The 6499-nt window shown below is 33.4% G+C and overlaps 1 non-coding gene across 1 annotated transcript; it reads right to left on the reverse strand.

Moving 5' to 3' along the window:
* Positions 1–1483: 1483 nt before the first annotated feature.
* On the reverse strand, positions 1484–1618 carry LOC112066542 (small nucleolar RNA SNORA70). The gene has a single exon (XR_002892718.1). It is a non-coding gene; the product is annotated as a small nucleolar RNA SNORA70 (small nucleolar RNA).
* Positions 1619–6499: the final 4881 nt, after the last annotated feature.

The raw sequence follows: 6499 nt of genomic DNA on the forward strand, positions 1-6499 counted from the left end.
TTTGTGTGCTAATATAAATGGTGTTGTGTATTTAATTTCAAATTTCACTTGTTTATTCATTGGATATAGGAGAGCCATTGACTTGTATATATTAACCTGGTATAAATATATTTTTTAAATTTGTCTTGAAATGTCTACTTTGATCCATGTCTTATTTAGAAGTATGATGTTTAGTCTCTATGTGTTTTAGTTGGGATTTTCCAGTTATCTTTCTGTTATTTGATCTCTAATTTGATTTCTTTGTAGTATGAGAGCAGTTGTATGATATCTACCCTTTTATATTTGTTAGAGTGTTTTATGGTCCAGTATGTGGTCTGTCATGGTGAATGTCCCACGTGAGCTTGAAAAGAGTTGTGTATTTCACTGTTTTTGAGTGAAATACTTTACAGACATCAGTTATATACAGTTGATAGTGTTATTTAGTTCAACTAGGTCCTTACTGACTTTCTGCCTCCTACATCTGCTCATTGGTGAAAGAAGGGTGTTGAAAGCTCTAACTTAAATAGTGGATTCATTTATTTCTGTTTGCTGTTCTAATAGTTTTTCTTCATGTATTTTGATGATGTATTGGTAGATGCATAAGAATTGTTATGTCTTCTTGGAGAATAAACCCCTTTTTCAGTATGTAATACCCCCTCCTTTCCCTGATAACATTTTGAGCTTTGAATTCTGCTTTATTCTGAAATTAAGATAGCTACTGTAGCTTTTCTCTTTTTCTGATTAGTGTTAACATGGTATATCTTTATTCATGTGTTTACTTGTAATTAATATGTGCGTTTATATTTAAATTGCGTTTGTTGTAGACAACATACAGATGGGTCTTGTTTTTTGATCCAAGCTAAAAATTTGTGTCATTTAATTAGTCCATTTAGACCACTGACATTCTGAGTGATTTCGATGTAATTAGCATTGATTATATCTGTTCCTGTTCTCTATTTTTGCCCTTATATTTGCTACTATTTTTGACTTCCATTCTTTTCCTGCCATTTGTGGGTTTAAATGAGCATTAAATATGATTACATGTTTTCTCCTTAACATATCAGTTATACTTGTTGTTGTTGTTTTCTTTTTGGACAGGAAGTAGGATTTATTGGTGAGTAAACACAGGGCAGTGCTGAAGCTCTTATGAGTGCAAGTCTCACCATTTGTCCAGGGGTTATTGTTAGAAATGTATTTTACCCCACAGCCATCTGGGATGAGCTGCTTTTCACCTACCATGTCTTCAAATCATCTGCATTAAACTTGGTAAAGTCCTACTTCTTGGAGATATAGAATTCTAGCAGCCAGCTAACTTGAACTTGTCCCTGAATAGGGCCTCAATCACATGCTTCTTGTTCTGCAGTTTGGTGCAGATGGACCTTATAATTTGGCCAACGTGGACCTTGGCCCGTCTGGCTCAGGCTTTTTGAAGCCACCACTTCATACCTGTCTGGAGCCTATGCTGGGGACAGTATGAGGTCATACATGAATGTCTACTAGAATGGGCTGTCTCCATGTCACTTTGGGCAACCCATATGAACAACTGTTTACATACATTACCAAGTAGGCTACTATTTGAAGCCATTAGACACCAGGAACCCCATGAGGAAAAAAGCATGGTCCGCTTAACTGGCTGCAGGTATTTTTTGTTGTTGTTTTTTAACTTTTTTTTAGTGTTTGTCCTAGAGTTTGCAATATACATATTCAGCTAATCTAAGTCCACTTTCAACTAATACTATACACCTCACAGGCAGTGTGAGTACCTTATGATAACAAAATAATCCCAGTTTCTCCCTCCTGTCCCTTGCATCATTGCTGTCATTCATTTCACATATATTTACATAAGCATACATATATATAATATATGTATAAAATATAAACATGTATAATCAAATACATTCTTGATATTATTATACTTAACAAAGTCTTGTATAATCAATTAATAATATGAAAAATAACTTTTTTTTTAACTTTACTTATGCATTCTTTGGTGCCATTCTTTTCTTTACACTGATCCAAGTTTCTGACCCATGTTATTTTCTTTCTCTCTACAAAACCTTTTATAACATTTCTTGCAGGTTAAGTCTACTGGCAATAAATTCCCTCGATTTTGTTTGTCTGCAAAAGTCTTTATTTCTCCTGAACTTTTGAAGAAAAATTTCACAGGGTACAACATTTTATGTTGGTGGGGTTTTTATCTTCTAATACTTTATTTCAGTACACTCTCTTCTTGTTCACAGTTTCTGAGGAAATGTCAAATGCAATTCTTGTATTTGTTCCTTTGTAGATAAGGTGTTTATTTTTCCCATCTGGTGTCTTTTGGTAATTTTTTTTTTTTTTGGCATTTATCATGCTTGATGTTCTATAAGATTCCTGTATCTGTGGTTTTATGTTTGATCTTAATTTGGGAAAATTCTTGGTCATTATCATTTCTCATATTTCTTCTGTTCTTTTCTTTCTTTTCCTTCTGATAGTCCCATTATACATTTTGTACCTGTTCCACAGTCCTTGGATAGTCTGGTCTGTTTTTATCAGTCTCTGTTCTCTTTGCTTTCTGGTTTTCAAGATTTTGTGATATAGCCTCTAGCTCAGAAATTCTTTCCTCACCCATGTCCTGTGTACTAAGAAGCCCATCAAAGGATTTCTCATAGTTGTTTTAAATTATCAGTCTGAAAATTCCAATATTCCTGCTGTGTCTGTTCTGATGTTTGTTCTGTCTCTTCAAGTGTGTTTTTTGTTTGTTTGTTTGTTTTTTGGTTTGTTTGTTTGTTTTGTTATTTTACCTTTTGGTATACCTTGTAATTTTTTTTCTTCCCTTGGAAGTAGGACATAATGTACTAGGTAAAGGGACTGCTGTAAATAGGCTTTTAGTAATGTGGTAGTGAGGTGTGGTAGGAGGGAAGTGTTCTGTAATCTTATAATTAGGTCTCAGTCTTTTAGTAAGAGTATGCCTCTGGACTGTGAACTTCATAAGCATTTCTCAGTTCTTTTGTCTTTGTGTTTTGTCTCAGCTGAATTGGGATATTTCCTTTCTGCCAAGATAATTAGGCTGTGCTAATATCCCAGCAGGCTATGTTCTAATTCATTAGTTTACCTGAAGGGGGGGCTTGCTAAAAAGAACCCAGAGCTCTGTGGTATTTCAAAATGGTTCCTTTCCTCTTCTACCTATCAGAAGCCAATGGGGATTTTTCTCAGATATTTACTATAAGAACTTGGTTGAGATTCTGGAGGTAAATCTCACAAAATTGTGGGGATCCCCTTATGACTGGGGTCCCTGAAGTATTTAACTCTCAGAATTGCCCACACTGAGCCTTCAGCAATTCCTCAATTTCAGGTTTTCTAACCCTGGCACTGGTATCTGCAAAGGTTTCTGGTATTTTTGGTCAAACTCTTCCAGCTTTGTCCAGTGGGAGCTCTTTTAGTTGACACCTAAGTGTCCACTTATATATTCTACACCTCCATTTATGTATGAGCGTGTGTGTGTGTGTGTGTGTGTGTGTGTGTGTGTGTGTGTGTAGTACATTCTTATTTTCTGGCATTATAACACTCATCTTATATATTTCTGCCCTGGTCCTAGAATCTGGGATTTATCCAAGGAACTCTAGTTCCTTTTAATGAAGAATGGTATTAGAAACTAAGATCTGGGCATTAGGTGTGTTCTTATTTCATTTTCCTTTCTTTGCTCTCTTCCTTCCTTCCTTTCTTCCTTCATTCCTCCCTCCCTCCCTCCCTCCCTCCCTTCCTTTCTTCATTCATTCTTTCCTTCCTTCTTTCTCTTTCTTGAATCTCAGACTTCATTCTTGGATAATCTTGTTCATTTTCAAATACATTTTTCAGAAGTACCTTGAGTTTGTTGGTGCTGCATTTTAACATACATAGCTTTTTAAAATTTTTAAATTATTTTATTTTTTCATCAGTCTTGAAAACTTATTTACAGATTTTTCTGCTCTCGTTGCACAATAATATTATATATAAAGTTTCCCTCCGTTTTTACAGTTATGTATTTCTAAATTGAACACCAAATTAAGTAATTTTATAGCTCACATTATTTTGTAGTGTATCTGAAAGATTTGATTTAAAGTTTTTTTTCATTATCATAGTATAAATCACATCATGAAAGAAATAATTTCTCCATCATCCTGGGACTAAAAATCAAGGTACCCAGAAAGGAATAAACTTAGAAGAGCATCATATTCCTCCTCCTTCATAATTTAATGCCAAAGACATAGATAATAATGACCATGATAATTTGAGAGGAACATATGTTGACTTATGAATTCTCTACCCAAACGTAAAGCCAGATCAATGAGTTAGGATCCATGCTCTCCCCCTTCCTTTTCTCATCCACTATTTAGTCCAACACTCCAATTGCTGTAGACTATATCTTTGTTAAAATGTTTTAAAGTATCTAAGGACTTTGAAAAGACAAATCTCTGTATTTGCTGGGTAGAGTTTTATGTATGACTGTGATTTAAATTGACCGACTTATTAACAGATAATGTTTTAAATTAAGAATGATGTTTAGATTTATATATTATGTAATTCTGCTTCTTGGGTAAAAAAAGTAGAATTGGGGTGATTATAGAGGCAGGAAATCAGTTCAGATAAAATATGATGAATCCCTGAAAAGGGAAACTGAAGATTATTGTACCATATTCTAAATTTATATTCAAAAAGAATGATTAGAACTTATACCGGTGCAGGTAAATTGAGTAATATGATAAAGATGGGAAAGCAGAGAAAAAGTCTATATTAATCATTTGGCTGAATGTGTTGGATATAGTGCCATGTAGTGAGACAACTGAGAGGGACTACATACTACATATTGGAATAATGTTATCAGGATCTTTTTAAGCATATAGGTTTGCAATGTGTTTCTGTTCAGCAGGTATCCAAAGATATTAATCTGTCCCCCTGTAGGACATATGAACTGAAGATAGATTTAGGAGTAATCAGCATAGTGTTTGTTCTTGATGAGATTGCCCAGGAATAGTAGGTATGAATCTTCTACTTTATCAGAAATGACAACTTGATAGGTTCCCCAGTTACACTAATTTATGATATGCATTTGACTATCTGAAACATTTCTCTATATATTTATCAACTACCAATTTATTTATCTATAAGTTCTTCCTATGTAGAATTTATGGCTAGAAGTAATCATTAAAGTAAAATCTAAATTGAAGAGAACAGCTTCATTTTTTTTTTTCTTGAACAGTGTCAGGCTGTTTATCAATAATCTGTTGACATGAGAAACTTATCTGACATGAGAAACTTATCTGACATCTGACTTATCTGACATCTTAGTGATTTAGAAAACTATTGGAGGAGATTATTAAAATTTTCAATACAAATCAGTTGTAAACAGATTTTGCTCTTTAGAAAACAAAACCTTATCACACTGTCAGTGAATGCAGATTTTAAAAGAATTGGAATTTCATTGGAATATGTACATTCCTGATGTTTGAGTCTACCTCTCTCAGTTGAAGTGGATTATCATTAGAAGACTTGGCCCAGATCAGTCTGGAAAGAAAGTCTCTTGTTCAGTAAACCTCCTTTCTCCACTGAGATCTATAAATATTCTCTTCATTAAAATTTATGAAAAGACTCATCTGTCTTAAATATTTGCTAATATTAGTCATGGTTAAATCTTTACATTTCAAAATTTCCTCCCTCTCTCTCTGTCTTATCCTAAGAGAAAAAAAAAAAAAAAGCAAAAGCTTGAGTTCTACTTAAGTTCTGTGGTACTGAAAAAATACTGAAGTACAATAGAAATGGACAGAATAGTATCATCACTGAATAATAAAGATGGAGATGGAATTTCCTCTGTTTTTAACCTAATAACCCAAGGGTCTATTTCTGATGAAACAGACCACAGAGTTACTCCTGGTGTTAAACATGATCTCATAGTCATACAAATCAGAGTAAGAATGTTTTTAGAGGAAAATTAGACTTGTGGACTCTTGTAAGATTAACATTGTATATTGAGACAATTTTATATATATATATATATATATTAAATCTTATTTCACAGTTATATGAAGACATGTAGCCCAGGAAATTAACTCATTTCACTAGTTAGGGGATACACGTTGATATTAGAGTTAAGAGAAATTATTTAACCTCACATAATATTATGTGGTATCTGGGAACATGACCTGATGGAAATAACTTTCTTGTTGTTTATGTAGCTTTATGCAATCATAAACATGAAAAACCAAACCCTCAAAATAGTCCAATAGGTTATTTTCTGCTTTATCATTATCATTATTATTATTATTAGCTTGCTTGTTTTTCTTTTTAGGAAACTGAAAGAGGTATAGCTGTCATTTATCCTATTGGTTACCTAAACATTTAAGTTGAAAAGATATAACATTTAAAAAAATATTTCATTAAGTTCTAATGCTTTATAAGGCATACAACCTAGATACTCTATTTGAGGTTGCAATTGGGGATAAGACTCTTGTCCAGTTATCCACTCATTCTACCTCTGTTGGCCCCTTATCACTAGAACTTCATG

Source organism: Physeter macrocephalus, chromosome 12 (genome assembly GCF_002837175.3).
Source record: "Physeter macrocephalus isolate SW-GA chromosome 12, ASM283717v5, whole genome shotgun sequence".
Taxonomy (NCBI): Eukaryota; Metazoa; Chordata; class Mammalia; order Artiodactyla; family Physeteridae; genus Physeter; species Physeter macrocephalus.